Here is a 12,698-nt window from a genome sequence, read left to right as displayed (position 1 = left end):
ACTCATTCCTGTTGCTAAAACTAATTTATTTAGTAGAAATATATCTAGCTTATAATTGAAATTGTGTGGAAAAAAACAACAGCCAGTTTCTTAACAAAAACATTTCTGCTCTGAACTGGAAAAAAAAAAAACCCTGAGTAGAAGCTCACATCAAGACAATAGCTCCTCAGTTCACAGTAGCATCGCTCAGCTAACATGCAAACAGCACATTTGACTCACTCACCCCCTCTCTCCTGGCTCACAGCTTCTTCTTCTTCTTCTTGGTCGGCAACCAATGCTAAGGAGCATTACCGCCCCCTGGCTCACGGCTCAGTGGACATTTAGATGAGAAAATATATATTTGACACATTTGAGGAAAATACTAATAAAATAAAAAATAAATAAATAAAATAAATGTTCCCTTTAGAAATCTTAAATTTTTTGCTCTATAAAAATAGCTGTTTTTCTGTTTTTCAATCACTCATCTTAGCAGTAGGATTTACATGAAACTGGAATAGCTTTATGCATACTTTTTTCCACACTGACTTTCAGGCTTCTTTAAATTCAGCCATTTGTAGGTAGATACATTTTCATCATACAATGTGCATCCTTCTGTTCCTAACTCATTACCTAGTGCATATCATTATAGATATCCAGCATGAATTTTTAGAGACCGCATGTTCCTTTATTTTCTGCATCTGCACAAGCTTTTTTTGACAGGAAATCTTCAATCCATATAAAAGGCCAGTGATATGAAAAAGAGAGGGACGTCTGATAGGAGCTTAAAAAAAATAAATAATAATAATAATAATAATATTAAAAGAAAGAGACTAAATCACTGACAAGTGTTAGAGCTTCGTTTTATTTCCAGCAGTGTATGTGTCATTAGGTTTCCTGTTTTTGATCATCCAGAAACAAACATGGTTTTACAACGTTCAAGTAGTGCCTTTTGTTCAGAATATTTTGTAAAAAATGGTGTGTGTGTGTATATATATATATATATATATATATATATATATATATATATATATATATTATAAACAATGACATGTGATGAAGGTGAAAAGCTCTGCTGGTTTCATCTGTTTCTATAGTCCCAAAACACTAGTTATTACAGTTACACATTATTCACATTTCTTAAAAAAAATTCTATGCTTAATAAACACTGGAGAACTTTTTACAAATATCTAATAAATTATACTGAAAAAGAATCTGAAGAAATTCTGCAAACATGATTTATGACAAAACAGTGACATCTTCTGGCCATGTTTATGACAGCAGGACAGGCAGTGTTATTTCTATTCATGTTTAACTGTGAAAAACTGAAGAAGAAAAGTTTTTATTTCAGTCAAATTTAATGCTGTATTTTTTGTATCTTAACAAAATTTGGTCTTTTGGGCACTCAGTCCTATTTCCTGGGAATGAACTTATGTGAACCCTTTAGATAAACAGCAGCCAATTTCAATACAGTGGGTAACAGGAACTAAATGGGCTCTTTGTAGACTGCATCAGAACACAAAGCAGAAGAAATGGGATCTAACATTATTTGATGTAATTAATGACAGTCACAGTTCTTCACTGCAGTACAATGAATATTTCAAAGGCAGTTCCTGTTGCATTATCTGGTTGGATGGTAGGTAATCTGATTACCAACCACCAGGTCACATGTAAACTACATTTCAGTGTGTTGCACTCCTCTGTCAGACATGGCAGGTATAATATTACTGTTTTATTACATCACTAACATACATAAATTTAAAAACAACACATCATTGTGCCGCTGGCTTACATGCGCCCCACAGCAGACCTGATCTGCTCCAGCTGTCAGAACAGACTCTACTACAGTCAGTTACTCTGGTTTTCTCTTTAATAAAATGCAGATCTGGAGCAAATAAAACATCTGTTGGGGTTAACTATGTCTGAAACAGGAGGTCTGAAAGATATAGGCAGTAAAACCAGTGAAATCTCCCACTTCTCCAGATTTGATCACTTCTTTAGAGTCTGAACAGACAGAGATAAGATCAGGTCCATGTTAAAAAGTATCCAGAACTGGAGACCAATTGCCAGTGTAAACCCAGTTTGTGGTGTTCATGGCAATTGTCATGTCTGGTTACTCTGACACTTTGACCCGAAAAGTGACGCGACCCAGAAATTTGTCTCGCTCATCATCATTGCGGAGGTTAGAACCCTCAACTTTACACTCCACCGTCTGCTCGATGTTATAGTCTTCTTTTGTGAACAATAACTTGACTGCAACAAGCGGTTGCACGTAGTCAGGCTGTAAACGGAGAGAGAGGTTGTTAGCTGTAGCTCATAGCCATCTTCTTGGCTTAACCTCATCTAACAGGAGTCTTCTGCAGCCTTTGCCAGCAATTTTATTGAAGTTATCCAACTAAAAATATGGCTGTTGTGTAGTTAATTGTACTGGCAGACCAATCCAAGAAGTCTGAGCTCCAGTTTTCCTGAGTGGTGAACTGTATGGGAGAGAATTATTCAGCTAAATAACACCTTCAACTTACAAACCCAGTCTTGAAAACTGGCCAAAAGGATAACTTCAATCTTCGGCATAAAGCTGGAAAACTGAGCATGAATAACACTATGCACGCCTGCCACCTCTGCTGAGAAAGCCATGTACTTAGTAAATCAGAACTCAAAGAAAGTTTGGGAGGGTTAGGTTACAGACAGCCTACAAAGACTTCATCATCTACTGCATAAATTAAGGACAAGACCAAATTATGTTATTTGCTACTCGCTCCCAAACCACAAGATAAGATAACTTTCTGAATGAATTTCTTTAATTACTTCTTCTAAACCATCAACATGTTTTTTAGACTCCACAAAGAAGTCCTACCATTAGTTAATCCTTCAATCTTAAATATGATCATCCCATCTCTATTAATGGGCTACATACTACAGGCCTAAAAGCTGCCAGTAATTAAAAATCTATCACTTCACCCAGCTCACCAACCTTTATATTATGTCAAAAATTCTTGACAGAGTATTTGTGAAACAGCTAACTGATCAGAAACCCTTTCTTTGAGTTTCTATCACGGTTCAGAACTTTCAGTACAGAAACAGTATAGTCACTGTTACAAATGATGTTTTTGCCTCTGGCAGTGGAGTGAACTGTGTGCTTGTCCTGCTAGAGTTCAGTGCAGCATTCGATACAATTTACCATAGTATTTTACATTCTTACAACGATTAGAGCATGCCTTAGGTATGAAACCTACTGTGCTGCAGCGGTTTGTTAATTCATATCGATTGGCTTTCTTCATTGGCTCCCTATTAAATCCAGAATTGAATTTAAACTCCTTCTCATATGCTCAGTCGTGAATAATTAAGCCTGATCTCATCTTAAAGACTTCACAGTAGCGCATCACCCAAATACAGTACTTTGCTATCACTGGGAACCACAAGTACGATGGGAGCCAGAGCCTTCAGATTTCAGACCCCTCTTTGTCTGCTGCCATAGGCCTAGGCTGCTAGGGGCTTCCCGTGATGTATCGTTTCTTCACTCACTGTGTTTTTATATACATCTCTGCATTTAATCATTGGTGATTATTAAGTTATGGCATTTGTTATGTCTTCCTCCCACCAACCCCAACCAGTGGCGGCAGATGGCTGCCCATTTCAATCTCCCTTCAATCGGCCAGTCCCTGTCACCAAGCTGAAATTCCCAGTCTTATCCATCTCCCCCATCATTCCAATAGCCTGGTCATTTATGTTGATCTAGAGATCAATTGCAGTCATTCTAACAGAATGATTGCATTTACCCCTCTTACCCCTCTGCAGCCTCCTCCTTGTAAGCTTGCAGCTCTTGCAGCAAGACACTAAAAAATAATTAATTTTCTCATGAAATGCATTTTAACTCCGTGAGATTTTATTCCTCCCTTCAGCTCAGTCTTGGGTTCTGTTTGAGTGATTGTGATAAAAGTTGTCATTGTTGTACTTAAAATTTGTAAACCTTGCCTTAAACTGCAGGCACATTCCATGTAAGGTTCTGGTTTCTTTATTTGGTAAGGAATGTTTACTTCCTGCCCTTTATGGGCTCACCTTTGCTTGTATATGGTGGACCATTAGATTTCAGGCTTTTTCACTGCAAATTGGAATTCCTCATGCCTCTTATAGGCATTTCTTCTGAGAACTGACAAATCAATTCGTATAACTGTGTATGGACTTTCTTGGCATTTCAGGCCTTCGCAATGTTGCTAATCCTCAAATGTTTCATACTCCTTTAGGCCATGGTAAGATTGGTTCTCTTTTCTTTGAGGGTCCTGCTTTAATTCTGTATACAATAAATTGTGTTCAGTTTAATTAAATTCAGTTTTATCAATATAGCGCCAAATCACAACAACAGTCGCCTCAAGGTGCTTTATATTGTACAGTAGATCGTACAATAATACATACAGAGAAAAACCCAACAATTATATGACCCCCTATGAGCAGCACTTTGGCGACAGTGGGAAGGAAAAACTCCCTTTTAACAGGAAGAAACCTCCAGCAGAACCAGGCTCAGGGAGGGGCGGGGCCATCTGCTGTGATTGGTTGGGGTGAGAGAAGGAAGACAGGATAAAGACATGCTGTGGAAGAGAGACAGAGTTTAACAAAATTAAATGCAGAGTGATGTATAAACACAAGGTTACTGAAGAAGAAAAACTCGATGCATCATGGGAATCCTGAGCAGCCGAGACCTATGGCAGCGTCAGTTCCTACAAATGATCTCTCCTTATGGTTGTTGTGATTTGGTGCATTACAACTAAAATTAAAGGTAAATATTTAAATAAAGCTTAGCAACCTGTATCAAATACTATTCTTGTATTCATTCCTTGTAGGTTAAGTAAACTTTGACGCTTCAAAAATAGAAGTATTGTCAAAGTGAGAGGAAATCTGTTAACCTTAAAGTTGCTCTGACATTTTCCTGCATAAATAGAAAAGTAGAAATAAATCAGATTTTTTTTTTTTTTTTTTGCTACATAAAAATACTTCTGAATAAGTACTCAGCATGCAATATTTACTCACATGAGACTTCTTCCCATAGTATGGAAAAAACATCTTATCCAGACGACCCTCAGACGGAAAGTACTGCATCTGCAAGGAAGTGGCTCTCTACGAGAGAGTGAGGCACATATACAGTTCTTCAATTTAATAGTTCGAAAAAGTAATTTCATTTACTACGGAAACCTTCTAATTTGCACTTCTAAAAATGTGGTGAATTCTCCTTTTACGTTTCTCCTCTGCTTCACAGGTGCACCATGGGATATTTGCATGTTGTGGGTTACCTTGGCAGTGCAGTTGATGTAGGGATCTCCTTCTGGTTTCAGGCCGATTACCTGCAGACAGGTTTTTAATTAGTATTCACGCAAGTCATTTTTGGCTTTTTTAAAATCAACAAGTGCTTCACTGACCCGGTTCAGCTTGATTATGATGCAGGGTTTCCCCTCCTTAAACCCAAAGCTGGGGTCAGGCAAACCAGAACACTGACGCAGTGTACTTCGTTTAAACTGACAAACCTTCTTTATCGGCTCATTGTCCTGTGTAGTGTATTCGCCCACCATACACAAGTCATTACGCTCCTGAATACTGTCATTATAACCTGAAGAGGAAGAAAGACAAAATGAGGCTTGTATGTCTGAGCAGGGGCAGAGTCGACACTACCGTATTAGACAACACACAGTAAAGTCGATCAACTCTAGATCAGGGGTGGGCAACTCCAGGCATCGAGGGCCGGTGTCCTGCAGGTTTTAGATCTCACCCTGGGTCAACACACCTGAATCAAATGATGAGTTCATTCCCTGGAGAACCATAAGACATGTTGAGGAGGTCATTTAGCCATTTAAATCAGCTGTGTTGGATCAAGGATAAATCTAAAACCTGTAGGACACCAGCCCTCCAGGCCTGGAGTACCCCACCCCTGCTCTAGCTCTGATCCTACAAACCCATCCATCCATTTTCTTCTGCTTATATGGGGCGAGGTCACGGGGGCAGCAGCCCAAGCAGAGAAGCCCAGACCTCCCTCTCCCCAGCCACCTCCTCCAGCTTATCCGGGGGAACACAAAAGCATTTCCAGGCCAGCCGAAAGATATGATCTCTCCAGCCTGTCCTGGGTCTGCCCCGGGGCCTCCTCCCGGTGGGACATGCCCGGAAAACCTCGCTCATGAGGCGCCAGGGGATGTCAGATGCCCAAACTACCTCAACTGGCTCCTTTCGATGTGGAGGAGCAGCAGCTCTACTCGGAGCCCCTCCCGGATGGCCGAACTTCTCACCCTATCTCTAAGGGAGAGGCCAGCTGTCCTTCGGAGGAAGCTCATTTCCGCCGCTTGTATTCGCGATCTCGTTCTTTTGGTCACTACCCACAGCCCTTGACCACAGGTGAGGGTAGGGACGTAGATCGACCGGTAAATTGAGAGCTCCACTTTTACACTTGGCTCTCTCTTCACCACAACAGACCGGTACAGCGTCCGCATCACTGCAGCTGCTGCAACAATCCATCTGTCGATCTCCCGCTCCCTTCTCCCATCACTCATGAACAAGACCCCGAGATACTTGAACTCTTCCACTTGGGGCAGGGTCTCGTCCCTGATCCGGAGTGGGCACTCCACTCTTTTCCGGCCTACAAACCATTTCACTTTATCAATATTTCTTTGATTTATCGGTCAGCCTTCTGCCAGTGTAGCTCAGGACTCTTACATGAGCTTCTTCATCCGTCCTGTTGGAATTCTTTTGTCTTTGAACATGTTTCATACAGTTTTGAATCACTGCAAGCACATGTAATTCAGACAGCCACAGAGCTTTATCAATCCATGATACTGCCTGCATTGTGTTTCACAGATGGATGGCATGTTGGCTATGAGCATGCAGCTATCCAACCTCAGATGTGCTGCAGTGTTTATGTGAAAAGCAATGTTTCTTCTGTGGTTTACATACATTAACACGACTTTTCAGGGTTGTTTGATGCTGTCTGCTGATCTGATCTTCCTGCGCTGTATATAGTTTCTCAGTTTTTACCAGAGTGTGTGCTCAGTTCAGGTAAAATTATTATAGTACTGTTAGGCTTAATTGGCTTCCGTCAAAATGTACATCATCATACTCAAATCCTTACTCTGACATATGTGACTGGAACTAAACACCTAAATGAAGAGGCAGAGCTCAGAGTACATCATGAGTGGACTCACTGATCCACCTCACCAGGATCTACAGCAGAGGTGGAGCCAGACACTTTATACACCCGGGGCTTAGCCACCTGCTTCACGTGGCTGCTAGGGACATTGATGAATACACAGACTCAGTCTGCGGATTTATCAGGACATGCGTGGAAGATGTCGTCCCATCCAGAACAGTTAAATCCTTCCCAAATCAAAAACCCTGGATTAACGGAGATGTTCGCGCGGCACGGAGCACCACCTTTGCCTCCGCGAACACATCGGACTACAAACACGCACATTACCAACTCCGGAAGACGATCAAAGCAGCCAAACGTGAGTACAGGGACAGGGTGGAGCAACAGTTTGACAACCCTCGGAGTATGTGGCAGGGACTAAACACGATCACAGACTTTAGAGGGAAAACCAGCACACCGCAGACCACGGCCTCTCTGTGTGAGGATCTAAACGTATTCTACGCTAGATTCGACACAGCGAACACCATGAGACCGGACAGTGTGCGCACCGCGGATGACGTCAGTGCGCACACTGTGTCTGAGGAGGATGTGCGGAGGTGCTTCAGGAAGGTGAACGCACGCAAAGCTACTGGTCCGGACGGGATTCCCGGCCGCGTCCTCAAGTCATGCGCGGCTCAGCTGGCTGGAGTGTTCACGCACATCTTCAACCTTTCCCTCTCTCTGTCTGTAGTCCCAGCCTGCTTCAAAATGGCCACCATCGTCCCTGTACCCAAATCCTCCACCATCTCCTCATTGAACGACTGGCGACCTGTAGCCCTGACCCCCATCGTAAGCAAATGCTTCGAGAAGCTGGTCAGGGACTTCATCTGCTCTGCACTACCCGACTCACTGGACCCTCTACAGTTCGCATACCGCCACAACAGGTCCACTGATGATGCCATAGCCCTGACACTACACACTGCCCTGTCACACCTGGAGAAGAGAGACACGTATGTGAGAATGCTGTTTGTAGATTACAGCTCAGCATTCAATACCATCGTTCCCTCGAAGCTGGACAGGAAACTGCAGGATCTAGGACTGAGCAGCTCCCTCTGCAGCTGGATCCTTAGCTTCCTGTCTGACAGACGCCAAGTGGTCAGACTGGGCAGCATCACCTCATCCCCCGTCACACTGAACACTGGTGCTCCACAGGGGTGTGTACTGAGCCCTCTCCTGTACTCACTCTACATCTACGACTGCACGGCCACTAACAACTCCAACATCATTGTGAAGTTTGCGGACGACACTACAGTGGTGGGTCTTATCACCAACAGTGATGAAACAGCTTACAGGGAGGAGGTCAGCTCCCTGACCCACTGGTGTCAAGACAACCATCTCACCCTCAATGTCGCAAAGACAAAGGAGTTGATAGTGGACTTCTGGAGGTGCAGAGAAGTACACACCCCCATCACCATCAACGGCGCTGCTGTGGAGAGAGTGAGCAGCTTCCGGTTCCTTGGTGTACATCTGGCTGAGGATCTTATGTGGTCAGTACACACAAACAAAACAGTGAAGAAGGCGCAGCAGCGCCTCTTCTTTCTCAGGAGACTGAAAAGATTTGGCATGAGCCCCCGCATCCTCAGGACCTTCTATCACTGTGCCATTGAGAGCATCCTCACTGGATGCATCACCACCTGGTATGGCAACAGCACCGCCTACAACTGCAAAGCTCTCCAGCGAGTAGTGCGGTGCTCTGAACGGATAATTGGAGGTGAGCTTCCCTCCCTCCAAGACATCTACAGGAAGCGGTGCCTGAGGAAAGCGGGGAGGATCATCAAAGACTCCAGTCACCCCAGCCATAAACTGTTCAGACTGCTTCCATCAGGAAGGAGGTTCTGCAGCATCCGGTCCCGTACCAGCAGACTGAGAGACAGCTTCTTCCATCAGGCCATCAGACTGCTGAACACTTCATAGACACCTCAGCTTCACTACTGGAACTTTAACATTATGCACTCCATACTGTACAGTAACACCACTGTTTTGCACATGTCTCACTCTGTATATTTTATTTTATTTATTGTTTACTCTATTTAATTTGTAAAATATGTGTACACACACACACACACACACACACACACACACACACGTAGAAAAATATTTAGTATACACATCCAGAAATGCATATACTATTATATATTGTACATATATTTATTAGTTTCAGATGTAGCCATTCTTGTATTTTGCTTGTTTACATTATTGTATTTTGCACAACTCTGTTGCTTGTGAAGCTCACACACAAGAATTTCACTCACATGTGCTGTACCAATATACCTGCACATGTGATGTGACAATAAAAGTGATTTGATTTGCTCTTGTTCCATCTCTGTTCTGTCCTCATCCTCCTCTCTCTCTCTCCCCCTCTCTGTTCCTCTCCCCCCCCCCCCCCTCTCTCTCTCTGCTGACAATCAAGCCAAACACCAACATCATCAAATATACAGTTGAAACCAGATATTTACAAACTCTTCATCTAAAAACACTTTTTTAATTGTAACATCAAATCAGACTAAATCTTTATTTTTTAGATAAATATAAAAACATGTTTGTTAACTTTAAGAGTAAAGAGAGAAACTGTCTGTATTTCTTAATTGTAAATGGCACCAAATTGTATTCAAACTGAGCCACACTTATGGAGCTCCACAATTCTTTTCCTGGTGTTTTGTTAACATCTCTTGATTTTCCCATGTCACAGAAACAGGCTCTGTGTTTTGCCTTATATGCATCCACAGCTGTGCCACCAATTTACTCACATGGACTCTACGAACCAATCAGAAGCTTCTTCAGCTCAGAATGGAATCGTCTGCAGTTTCTTATAATTAACAATATACTTAGTGTACTTGTACTCCTACATTTGATGAAAGTGATACAAAACAGAAGCTCTGTCTCTCTTTATTCTGACATTTAACTAATTCAAAAGATATTTCAATATTTATTTATCTAAAACAAAACAAGTTTACTCTAAATTGATGTTTAACAGTAAAAAAAAAAAAAAAAAAAAAAAGTTTGTTTTCTCCATAAAGTGTAAATATCTGGTTTAAACTGTGAATATACTGCTGTGTGTTGAAATTCCGTTTTTTGCATAGAAATATACTGAACAACATACAAAGCTTAATATATAAAATAACATCTGAGTTTTTTCTGTGAAAGAAGCTCCTTATGTCCATTGTTGTGTTAATCAGTATATAACTGAAACCGGTTTAGAGAGTTTGTTTAGCCGTGGAAGGTAACAACTGAAAATATGAAATAAACACATGTAAGCTAAGACTCTCTAAACAAACAGCATTGTTGTTGTTCGGCTTTTCATTTCGCCATTTATTGATTCACTTGAAGAACAAGTAACGTAATATGGGTCAAGTGATCAGTTTGACATCAATCTTTCGTGATACACCGTCATATTTACATTATTTGTACAGTACGAATGATTTGGTTTGGTACCTGGTAAAACTTAAGCTCTCCTCTGTCTGCCTGGCTGTGCTTCTCCTACAGCAAACTCGCAGGCAGCAGCTCCCCCCTCACTCACATGCGTAAGTGCTGTGCTTAGTCACCTAGTGCCTGAGCTCGGATCATACCAAAATTAGGGGGAATTCACGACTGTGCGCTATGTGTTTTGAATAATGTGTGTAGTTTTTGTTTTACACATTTGTCAGTCAGGCATCTAACTATGAAACAAATTACACTCGAAAAAGACCCTGGGCTTCTGAGACACCGATGATCTACAGAGGGGACGCTGGGATGTTAGACCGGATACATTTCACCAAGTGGTGCAATGAGAGGGAAGGTGATCGAGACTGAATGATATCCCATAAATATGATATCCACGTGTCTTTCATGAAGCTCTGCACACAACAGTACATGATGGACACACACAGACAAACCCATGCGTCCAGCACACAGTCATTTGTATTTTATTTATTTTATTTTCTTCAAGCAATATTGAGAGTGATCTATTAAATGTACCAGTCATATTCACTGACATGGAAAATGTGCTACAGGAACACTAACATTGAAATGTGTGTAAAAAAACATTTTGCTTTTCAACCTAAATTCTTAGTCTGAGAACGAACATTAGGTAGCTTAATGGTTCAAGCTCATGTCTGAACACATCTTGGTCCTTTTCTTCCTGGAATAAGCAAAGTCATTTGCAGGAGTACTTCTATAATTCACCCTTACTTCAGCTAGGTTTTGGGCATAATGTTAGCACAGAGGTTCACTGATGTTCTACAGGGTGGGCCATTTATATGGATACACCATAATAACATGGGAAGGGTTGGTGATATTAAAGTCCTGTTTGTGGCACATTAGTATATGTGAGGGGGCAAACTCCTCAAGATGGGTGGTGACCATGGTGGCCATTTAGAAGTCGGCCATCTTGGATACAACTTTTGTTTTTTCAATAGGAAGAGGGTCATGTGACACATCACACTTATTGGTAATGTCACAAGAAAAACAATGGTGTGCTTGGTTTCAACGTAACTTTATTCTTTCATGAGTTATTTACAAGTTTCTCTTTGTTCACAGCCATTGATATGTCGAAGAGGTTAACACGTGAGGAGCGGGTCGAAATTGTGTTGATATCTGGTGAACGCAGTAACCGGGTCATTGCAGCAGATTTCAATGCAAGACACCCTACGAGACCACCCATCTCCCATGCTACAGTCATCAAACTGCTTGCTAAGTTTCATGAAACCGGTTCAGTGTTGGATTTGCCAAAATGTGGACGCAAGAAAACTGTCACTAATGAAGAAACATCAGTGGCTTGTCCTAGCTTCATTCAGCAAGAGCCCACAGCGTAGCACTCGCCGCATGTCACTGGAGAGTGGCATTAGTCAAACATCTCTCCGGCGGATATTAGCTACTCACAAATGGCACCCTTACAAACTCCAGCTACTGCAGCATCTCAACGAGGATGACCCAGATTGGCGCACACAATTTGCAGAATGGGCAAAACAAAAATTGGAACAGGACCCTCAGTTCACGCAGAAGATTTTGTTCAGTGATGAGGCAAACTTTTATGTGAAAGGTGAAGTTAACAACAGTACTTTTGAAATGGTGCCGGTGCTTAAACTGTGCTCGAACCGGTGCTCGAACCGGTGCTTAAAGAATGAAGAACACAAACTTTGTCCAAAAACCTCTCGTTTAGCTGTTTTTTTGTAAAAAGATAACAATGAAGATTAGATCAAGTTTTGACAATTCCAGAAATCCCGGAAATGAGTTTGGAGACTGTGTGGCGGTTTACATGTTGTACTCACTTTGCAGGAGGTTGTGCAACTGTTGCATGTAATGTTTGTAGTTTTCTGGGTCACTGCGGTTGAAAGTAATTTCAACTGCATGAGGACGAATCACCAAACCTGCAACAAAATCAAAGTCATTACTGAAATTTTAAAAAATGACCATAAGTAAGGATGAGTGGCAGTAGGGTGAAACAGGAAATGAAAGCACCTGGACTGGCCACTCGATCCTGATGTCGGGGCACATTTTCGTCAAGCGTCTGCAACATCACCCACATGGTGAGAGAAAACATTCCCCCCAGGAAACCATAAAAGATGAGGTAGAAGAGGAGGATGAG

General features: G+C 41.9%; 1 pseudogene across 1 annotated transcript; it reads right to left on the bottom strand.

Moving 5' to 3' along the window:
* Positions 1–813: 813 nt before the first annotated feature.
* LOC146640574 (sodium/potassium-transporting ATPase subunit beta-3-like) lies at positions 814–12,462 on the bottom strand (annotated as a pseudogene). Its single transcript, XR_014910023.1, has 5 exons — positions 12,382–12,462; positions 5,385–5,572; positions 5,259–5,309; positions 4,999–5,085; positions 814–2,257 (listed from the first exon to the last, which is right to left on the bottom strand). The product of XR_014910023.1 is annotated as a sodium/potassium-transporting ATPase subunit beta-3-like (transcript).
* Between the last annotated feature and the right edge of the window lie 236 nt (positions 12,463–12,698).

This window comes from Rhamphochromis longiceps, unplaced genomic scaffold, assembly GCF_057381845.1.
Source record: "Rhamphochromis longiceps isolate RC_006_pf unplaced genomic scaffold, R_longiceps_female_GT1.1 unmapped_scaffold_5, whole genome shotgun sequence".
NCBI lineage: Eukaryota > Metazoa > Chordata > Actinopteri > Cichliformes > Cichlidae > Rhamphochromis > Rhamphochromis longiceps.
Note: the sequence above shows the minus strand (reverse complement) of the source record. Positions and strands in the feature narration are given on the sequence as shown.